The following is a 10,999-nucleotide window of genomic DNA, read 5'->3' as shown; positions in this document are numbered from 1 at the left end:
TACTACAAAGAAAGCACAATGAACAACCTCTACGCATGCCTATAGATGCAGAACTAGTAAATCACCAATCTATTGTCCATTAGCAATAAACCAAACCACTAAAAAATAAACATACACGGAAAAACCAGTTAGTACGAAATTGCCTTCATAATGCGCCTAAAAACATTTTTCCATATCACTAACCTACTGTAGGTCACCAAACAAGCACAATGTAGCATGATCAAAGCTGAAGAATGCAACAAAAAAGATACAAAACAAACCTGTGCTGCTTCATTTTCAGAATCGCGAGATCCGAGACACGCGGAGTGAAAAACTTTACTCCGAGTAGATCGAGATCTCCGAACGACCACTGATGATGAAGATGAAGCCACCGGAGATGACGGGTTCTTCAGCTGAAAATGGAAGCTTCAGCTGAAGTTTTAGGAAATGTGGCCTTTTTTTATTTCTTTAATGTTTTATTCTTTTTAATTTTTCTTTAATGTTTTATTTTATTGGCCAAATAAAAATGGGAGGGAGATGAAATTTTAATGTTAAAATGTTGGAGGGAATATAAAATTTTGGTGAAAACACTATGGCCACATTTTTAATGTGTTGTATTTTCAATTATAAAAATAACACACATTAAATGTGTGGCCATTCATGTAAATAGTTGTTGCCAACTATAACAACACTTATAAAGTGTAGTTTATCCCATTAAAGAGTACACTTTAGAAGTGTTGCTAAAATTAATGTAGCTAAAAGTCAAAATCATTGGCTACACTTTAAAAGTGTTCCCAAAAGTATTTTAGGCAACACTTTATAAGCGTTGTCAAGATTTAGTGTTGTCGTAGACCTAAATGGTGTAGTGAAATATTCATGTTCTTGCCTCTTTTCAAAGACTAAATTACATCCTACTAATTATTTCCATTTATAACTCTAGCTCCTTTTAATTCTGTTCAAGTGGTGTCTCAATTCCTCATATAACTTTTCATGCCATCAAGATATTCACCACATAGTATCAAACAACAACCTTGAATTCTCGCAAGTCGTCATTAAAATACAAAATTTTTTTAACCAACAATCCTTATTATGTAGTTGCATCTCAATCACAATCCATGACAAACTCTTATTATTATCATGCTCAGTTAGCTTTTGTCATCATCACAAAGTCAATATTTTCATCAGAATGACACCATAAACTCAGTTATACCATTCAAATTCAAAGGACTGACCCACTTTTATATGCACTTTTTACTAAAATCTTTAATTACATTCGCACAAGTATACTATTTGAGACTTCTTTACCCATTATTTTGTTATTCTGGTATCTATCCATTCTTTCGGACCTTAAGATGAAATCACTTGTCCTCATTTAGAACCTTCGAGATACACTTCTCAACTTAACGCATTAATACTGTCTCAACGATCCACCACTAAGATGTTCCTTATATACACACTTAACCACAAACATCTGCACTAACCACCTAGTTGGTTTCTCAAATAGAAATGCAACATCAAATCTGATTGTATGAGCATGTGATAGTATTGATAAATCCTTAAATAGTTAGTATTCACGCTTACAATCGACGTATCTGTTTTCATATAGCACTAATACCACATCGTGAAAAACTGTTAGATCCACCACTAGAACACATACCTAAAGAGCCCACACATTTCTACCTATCGAATAGCTCTAAAATATTACAAATTCTTTCCATATCTAGCCGAAGATATATGTATTCTTTCGTAGGTCAGGTCGATAATAAAAGTAACACACTCCATAATTCTAACCAAGTACCTATCAATACAATTGTATTATTCATATCATGACTCTCTTTGATATACACACAATCTATGAAAGATTAAACCTTAATTGGTGCAACGTCAGTTTCATCATTTCCTAAGTAACCCATCCCCGTTATGATAACTTTACTAATTGTAATTTTCAAAGTAACATTGTTAATTATCCATCCATCATTTTAATCATTCCACTTCCAATCAACGAACTAATCAAGGTATTGCTTTTACCACACAAGTATTATTCTCTTTATTAGGGTGACTAACAAAAATAAATAAATAAATACATTCATAAAATCCCTCAAATTATTGTTCAACCTCATAATTCAAATGTCCTCAAAATATTTCGTTAAGTCATTACCTAACTCGATCTATTCGAATTATTGAACATTCCAAATCTCACAACACATCTTTCCATAAGTCTAACATTTTCACATTTGTAACAAATCTAACACCCAAAACATATAGAACACACCAAATACTCACATAAGAAACTACGAACGAGTCATCATTACAAGTGAAAGTGCATAGAGTGAAGAGTTAAGTATTCGAACCGGACCAAGTACGCACGATAGAGATTAAATAAGTGATTTTTTTCTCCTAAAAGTTATTATAGCCTCTTGAAGATAAATACAAATGTCTCCGTACCAAACCTCGAGACTCGACTTGTACACACGTGAGACCTATGAACCTGGGGATCTGATACCATTTTGTCATGATCCAAAAATGGATGTGATGACACTCCTCTTATCCCACCAAGACAAGTCAGCCTAAACTCAACCATTACAAAAAAAAATGTGAAAATTTTACTATCAATTTAAATTATACTCCAAAACGGTTACTGCAATTCAAATTACAAATTGCTTTCTTTTCCACTAAAGACAAAAATGGCATATGCAAACATATTCCACCACACACACACACACACACACACACACACATATATATATATATGTATATAGATATATATATATATATACATATATATACATATATACATATATATATACATATATATATATATGTATATATATATGTATATATATGTGTACATATATATATACATATATATGTATATATATATGTATACACATATATGTATATATATATATGTATATATATATACATATATATATATATATATGTATATATATATGTATATATATATGTAATTGTACTAATTAAGAAATTGTGAACTTGTGCAGGGCCCCCATCAATTCTTTTGAGTTTCGGTCTTGCGATCGTACTCCCCAGGCGGAGTATTTCGCACGTTAGCTGGGCTCCTGATCTGCGTAGATCAAGGGCGAATACTCATCATTTACGGAATGGACTACGAGGGTGTATAATCCTGTTCGCTCCCCATGCTTTCGCACCTTAGCGTCGGTAGAGACAACAATTACCTGAAGCAATTAGTTCCTCTCTGTGACGCCAATAGGGTTTCTCTATATTCTATTTATTTTCCTTTTTATAAAAAAACTAAAGTATGATAAATTTCACTAATTTTAATTTTTTATCCATGGATCAAGTGATAAAAAGGATGTTAAATAATATATGGGTCTGGCCCATTAATCCCAACTAAATAAATTATATATTTAATTTATAACTATAACTATTCAATAGATTTAAATTTCTCCAAAACAATTTTGCGGACCAATAAATAAAATAGAAAAATGACTTGAGACATTTATCGAAATGGGTAAAACGGTAATTTTATAAAATTTTCAAAAAATAATTTTTCTGGTCATTACATTATTTGTATTTGTATTTGTATTTTAGGTTCATGCTCTCGGAAAATTATGTCAAAAGAATCATTTTAAAATCTAAAATGCGTCAATAAATACTTATTTTTTCATATGGTCAAAATGAATAAATCGCTAAACCTACTGATTTGTGTTTTGAAGATTATGTAGTATTTTAGACCTATTGATACTCTTTTATTGATGTTATATATTAAGTTGTTCATCAACGCAACAAATTTTAAAAAAATAATGACGGTAAGTTCCTCAACGCTGACTTACCAAAAAACTATTAATTAAAGTGAATTAACGATCGTTTGACACACATCCGTTAATAATTCCGACATTTCGTTCAACTTTAACGAATTATCCGTTTTAGTCGTATAAAAATAAATATTCATTTCAGATAAGATAAGTGAACCTTCTATCTTCAGATTCCAAAACTCACGACTACTTTTTTACGCGCGAAATTATTAATTTTTAATGTATTCGATATTTTTGTTTAGTTGATAAACAATATGAAAATATTTTTAAAAGAACTCGATATACTTCATCTAGCTGTTATTTCAGTTATTAGAAGAAGGACATAATTACTTTTGTTAATATATTTTTTTTACTATAAGCAATTTATTTTCCTTTATCATTTTGATAAACTTTGAGCGACTTGTCAAAATTAATAACGGCTACATAAACGATTTTTCAAAATCCAATGGTTTTTCAAAATAGCAATAATGTTAAGTCGTTCATCAATCCAACGAATTTTTTAAATAATAATGGTAAGTCCCTCAATGCTGACTTAACAAAAAAATAATTTAACTGGATTAACCGTCATTTGACAGACATCCGTTAACAATTCTGATATGTCGTGCAACTTTAATGAATTACCCGTTTTAGTCGTATAAAAAATAAGTATTCATTTATCCATTTCAGATAAGATAAGTGAACCTTCTAACTTCAAATTCCAGAGCCCACGATTATTTATGTACGCGCGAAATTATTATATTGTAACGCATTCGACATCTTCATTCAGTTAATTAAACAACGTGGTAAGTTTTCGAAAAAATTTCAATAAACTTCAAATAATCGTTATTTCTATTATTATAACTAGCACAGAATTACTTTTATTAGCAAAAAACTCCTTTTTTTGTTTTGATAATTTTATTGTTCTTATTATTTTTTTTATGTTTTTCATCACTTAATAATATGTGTTGTATATTATGATTTTCATATTATAATTTCGTAAATAAATCCTAATTATTTATAAAAAAAATTGGAAAATTACATAATGAAAGTTTTTTTTGTTTTTTTTTAGAAAGTAGCGCCCAAGACGTTATATTAAGACACCTCTTCCCATTTTTCGCATACAACCAAAACCCTTTCAGCAAAACTCTCACTGTAAAACTCTTTTCACTCTGTTTTTTCTCTCAACTCAACAATGGTGTACTCTATTGTTACTAGCTCATCATTTGCACCGGCGATTCATGGTTTATCTGCGGCTGCGCCGCATCCGCCGGAATCGCTTGCTGTAAAATCCGGTTCTGTTGGTACTGGGGAATCAATTGCGGTTGTGCAAAAATGGTTGGGATGGTATGGTGATAGCAAATTTTTAAGAATAATAACGCTAAGTCCCTCAACGCTGACTTACCAAAAAATTATTAATTAAACTGAATTAACGACCGTCTGACAGACATCCGTTAATAATTCTGACATGTCGTTCAACTTTAACGAATTACCCGTTTTAGTCATACAAAAAATAAGTATTCATTTCAGATAAGATAAGTGAACCTTCTAACTGCAGATATCATAACTCACAACTAACTTTTTACGCGCGAAATTATTAATTTTTAACGTATTTCATATTTTTGTTTAGTTGATAAACAAAATGGAAATGTTTTTAAAAGAACTTGATAAACTTCATCTAACCGTTATTTCAGCTATTAGAAGGACATAATTACTTTTACTAATATACTTTTTTTTATAAGCAATTGATTTTCCTTTATCATTTTGATAAACTTTGAGCAACTTGTCAAAATTATTATGGCTATATAAATGATTTTTCAAAATCCAACGGTTTTTCAAAATAGCAATAATGTTAAGTCATTCATCAATCTAACGGATTTTTAAAAATAATAATGGTAAGTCCCTCAATGCTGACTTAAAACGAATAAACGATCGTTTGAGAGCTGTTAATAATACGACAGGTAGCTCAACTCTAACGAATTATCCGTTTTGTCGTATAAAAAACAAGTATCCCTTTATCCATTTAAGATAAGATAAGTGAAACTTCTAACTTCATATTTTATAACTCACCACTATATATGTACACGTGAAGTTATTAATTATTAACGTATTCGATATTTTTATTTAGTTAATAAACAATATGGAAATTTTTTTAAAAGAACTTGATAAACTTCATCTAATCGTTATTTCAGTTATTAGAAGGACATAATTACTTTTATTTGACAGTTTTTTTTATAAACAATTAATTTTCCTTATTATTTTAATATCATAATGGATAAATTTTGAGCGACAAATTTTGTAATGGCTATATAAACTATTTTTCAAAATCCAACGTTTTTCAAAATAACAATAATGTTAAGTCGTTCATCAACCCAACGAATTTTTTAAAATAATAACGGTAAGTCCATCAATGCTGACTTACCAAAAAAATAATTGAAATGAATTAACGGTCGTTTGACAGACATCTGTTAATAATTCTGACATGTCGCTCAACTCTAACGAATTATCTGTTTTATTCGTATAAAAATAAGTATTTATTTCAGATTAGATAAGTGAACCTTCTAACTTCAAATTCCATAACTCACGACTATTTATGTACGCGTGAAATTATGAACTTTAACGTATTCGATATGTTTGTTTAGTTAATAAATAATATGGAAATGTTTTTAAAAGAACTCGATAAAATTTCATCTAACCGTTATTTCAGTTATTAGGACATAATTACTTTTATTAGTACACTTTTTTTTGGTTTTTGATAAACAATTGATTTTCGTTATTATTTTACTACCATAATGATTAAACTTTTTGCGACTTGTCAAAATTTAGTAACGGCTATATAAATGATTCTTCAAAAATTCAACGGTTTTCAAAATAGCAATAACGTTAAGTCGTTCATCAACCCAACGATTTTTAACAATAATAACGGTCCCTCAACATTGACTTACCAAAAAATAATCAAACTGAATTAACAGTCATTTGACAGACATCCATTAATAATTCTGACATCTCGCTCAATTTTAACGAATTATCTGTTTTAGTCGTAGTGAACCTTCTAACTTCAGATTCCAGAGCTCACGACTATTTATGTACGCGTGAAATTATTATTTTTTAACGTATTCTACATTTTTATTCGGTTAATCAAACAACATGAATTTTTTTTAAAAAAAATCAATAAATTTCAAATAATCGTTATATAAGTTATAATAACGAGCACAAAATCACTTTTATTAGCAAAACAACTCCTTTTTTGTTTTGATAATTTATTTTTTCTTATTGTTCTTATATTAAACTTATGCTTATAATTACATAATAATAAATGTTATATATTATGATTTCATATTATAATTTCGTAAAGAAATCCTAATTATTTATACAAAATATAATAAAAGCTTTTTTCTTTTTCTTTTTTTAGAAAGTAACGCCAAGCCGTTTATATTAAAGACAGATACCTCTTTCCATTTTTCACTTACTACCAAACCCTTTTCACTGAAAAACTCTTTTCACTCTGTTTTTTTTTCTCTCAACTCAAAAATGGTGTACTCTACTGTTACTAGCTCATTATTTGCACCGGTAATTCATGCTTCATCTTCAGTGGCGCAGCCTCTGCCGGAATCGCTTGCTGTAAAATCCGGTTCTGTTGCTACAGGGGAATCGGTTTAGAAATGGCCGGGATGGCCTGGGGATAACGTGCTCAAGCTAGTTGTGCCAATTGCTAAAGTTGGTGGTATAATTGGGCGGAGGGGAGAAGTTGTAAAGAGGATGTGTAAAGAGACTGGTGCCAGTATTCGTGTTCTCGAAGGTCCTGTTGGCAATGCTGATCAAATCGTAAGTTTTTGATTGAATAATTTTTTATAGTTTCTAGATTTTTGTTTCTTTTTTGGAATTTTTGTTTGAATTTGGATGATTTTGATGTGTGTAAAAACATCAATTGTCGTGATGAAACAATAAAATTCATCAAAAACTTGTGTGAGTTTATTCGATCCAAGTATTTTACATTTGCTTCATATGTTTTTCAGGTTTTAATATCTGGTAGAGAAATTCCAGATGCTGAGGTATCTCCAGCAATGGATGCTGCTATTAGAATTTTTAAGTGCGTTGCGGGGCTAAACAATGATGATCCAGGAGCAGTAGCTGCATTTGTGTCTTCAAAGTTATTGGTGGCTTCAGCACAAGCCATTCACTTGATCGGTAAAAATTGTTCCACGATCAATTCAATACAAGAAAGATCAGGTGTTGTGCTAAGAGAATAACCTGCAGGTGAGATCTTTAAGTTTTTTACTAATATGGCGTGACACAAAACATTCAGTCATCTCGTATCTAATAATTTCTGAATTTCACAGATAATGTGGCCCTTTGTGCCACTAAAGATGATAGGATTATTGAAATACATGGAGAAGGTCCGAAGGTTCTCAATGCTTTTGACGCAGTTGTTAAACTACTGAGGAAGTTCCTGGTCCATCATAGCATGATACCGGTTTTTTGAGAAAATGGTTATTTTGATACTTTTAACTGAATTTTAATTGTCTATATATGTGTGTGTGTGTGTGTGTGTGTGTGTGTGTTTTTACTAACTACCTGGGCTGATAAACCACAGTATCAGCCTTCTCGTCCTGCATCTGCAGCTGTTTCTGATTACCAAGACCCTTACTTACATGATCATGGAACTGTCATGGACTCCAAAACCCCATGGTCTACACTACCGCGATATGGACTGGATATTGTAACGAAGGTCAGTTTATGGATACTCTGTTTCCATTTTCTACCAGTATCATGGATTTAATGGCTTCATTGTGGTTTGAGTTTGTCCCATTTTTTTGCGGAAAATCAATATTTATACCGTGCAGAAATGTTGCCATGATTTAGAGTTTGAGCAAAGATCACTCTGTATCTCACTTTTTTTAATTTAATTTCCTTTTGTGGTTTTGTGGGGTTGCTTTTTTTTTGAACATGTGTGGCCTAGTTGTCCTGAACTAATTTAATATATCCGTTATGAGAAAAGTCCTGTAGATGACTATCTTTATAGAAAACAGAAACAAGGATATTGCCGAAGAATGTTGGTTCCTACCATGAGCCAGGTTTCATGGATATTTGTACTATCACGATTTCATGCTTGTGACTATGAATGATAAATTTAGTAATAGAAAATTCTCTTTGAACTTAATTGACATGAGTTACATTTCATTGTAATCATTTAACTTTTTCATTCTGTTTAATTATTTACTCATTTGCACTTTCTGTGCTGAATGTGTATTATAGTAGCACTTCAACCTGAACAGAAAAGATCTCAGGGAGAGTTAGTTTTTAATTGGAATTATTGTAGTTGTGTTCTCGTTTCTTTCTTGCTCTACATATTCTTTTTTCCTACTCTTGAACTTGAATCTGTAGAAGCTCTTTCTTTCTGCTTAGCCATTAGTTAAATGTTTCTATCCTTTTTCCTTCTCAGATCACAAAGGTTATGCAAGTACCGCTAGGGTATGCTGAGGAAATCATTGGTGCTAAAGTCTGTAATATAGCATATATTCGCCGAACAAGTGGGGCAACTCTTACTGTGCAAGGGAGCCGAGTACCTGAAGAAATCACTATTGAGATTAAGGGTACCTCATCAGAGGTTAAAGCAGCTGAACACCTTATTCAGTTACGGAGACCATCGCCCTGCACCTCACTTTTTTTCTTCGCCACAAGTAATTTATAGTTTCATAAAAGTCAATATATAGAAGGCGATCATGGCCCTTTAGCTGGTGTTGTTATTCACTTATATCTCTACTCTACCAGATTATATTCTTCCCTTTGGGACCTTTTTCCTTGGATTACAAAATATGTTAAAATCTCGTTACACGTTTCATAAAAAGCATTATTCAGCTAGCTTATGCTTGTTTATTCACTTGTATTTGTGCAGGAGTTCATTAACAACCACAAAGAGCCAGCCTCAAGAATGTATGTGACGCGTGAGCCCGAGTTTGGTTCTTTTTCGCGTTATGGCGACCCTTATTCTTCATCATCTTCGTTTCCACCTCAGAGTTTTGAGGGGTATGAATCGTCTTTTCCACCTCAAAGTTTCGAGGGTATGGATCGTCTAGTTTAGGAGGAGGATACAACAGTTATAGATACTAAGGGCAGTAGTCCTTGTGGAATAGTTACTGAGAAACTTCTCTTTTACAGTTCTTCTTGAGAACTTTGTTTTAGATGATTTTATGTATCTAATTAACTTTAAGTTCAAGTTCTATTGAAACTTTGGTATTGGAAATATGTATTTTGGTGCTGCTTCTTTTGTTTCTAGATTAAGTAAAAAACGCGAGGTGCAGGATACCAGGCCGAGAAACCCGGGCAACCATTCCCCTATGTGCCAATCGCTAGCGCATCCAGGGCCCCGGCGTTATTTGAAAAATGTTTTCCAGAAGAGTACTTTTGTGAAAAATAATTATTGTTTACCAATAAATTTAAAAACACTCTTGATTAGTAAATAGTGTTTAATCAAGCTTTTTAAGTACTATTTTTTAGAAAAGTGCTTTTGATGAATAATTACTTTCTTTCAGCTTATTTGAAAAATAGCATTTTTAATAATAAAAAAAAAGAACTGTAAAAAATGTAGAACTTGTCAATACTATTAGGTTCGAATTATATAATTTCTCTAACCTAATTATTTTATAAAATTTATCAATCATTTTGAAATGGGGCAACACTAGTGTCTTGGTTGTGACGTTTATAAGGGTTATATAGATCATTTTCTTGATTCACATACTTGTAAATTTTCTTCTGCTACTTTTCTCATTACCCTCGACGACAAGTAGGACGAACCGTCATAGGCACGACGGACCGTCGAGGGACTTCGTTCCAAAACACTTCAACTCTGAAAATCTGGGTACTGAGATCGACTCTCTGAACTTCACGACGGAACTGCAGGACGGACCGTCGTAGGTACGACGGACCGTCACAAACCCTTTACAGAATTTGACTCTCTGAACTTTGTGACGGACCTGCAGGACGGACCGTCATAGACACGACGGACCGTCATAGGTTGCGTAACCTAACTGGGTCGGATTTCTGCTAAAAGTTTTAAAGGGGTGTTTTGGACTATTCATGACAAACTTTATGAAATTAGTGGAGTAAGTTTAATAATTTATTTACTTGGAGGGTTAAAGGAGATAACCTTGAAATAAATAATGGGTTACTTTTATCATAATGAATTATATGATAATTAGGGTAAAAGAAAAAGAATCTAGAGAAGAAAAAGAAAAAGACAGAGAGGG

At 31.9% G+C, this 10,999-nt stretch overlaps 1 pseudogene; it reads left to right on the top strand.

Moving 5' to 3' along the window:
* Positions 1–7,283: 7,283 nt before the first annotated feature.
* Positions 7,284–9,834, top strand: LOC107019658 (annotated as a pseudogene).
* The last annotated feature ends 1,165 nt before the right edge of the window (positions 9,835–10,999 follow it).

This window comes from Solanum pennellii, chromosome 5 (assembly GCF_001406875.1).
Source record: "Solanum pennellii chromosome 5, SPENNV200".
Classification (NCBI taxonomy): domain Eukaryota; kingdom Viridiplantae; phylum Streptophyta; class Magnoliopsida; order Solanales; family Solanaceae; genus Solanum; species Solanum pennellii.
Note: the sequence above shows the minus strand (reverse complement) of the source record. Positions and strands in the feature narration are given on the sequence as shown.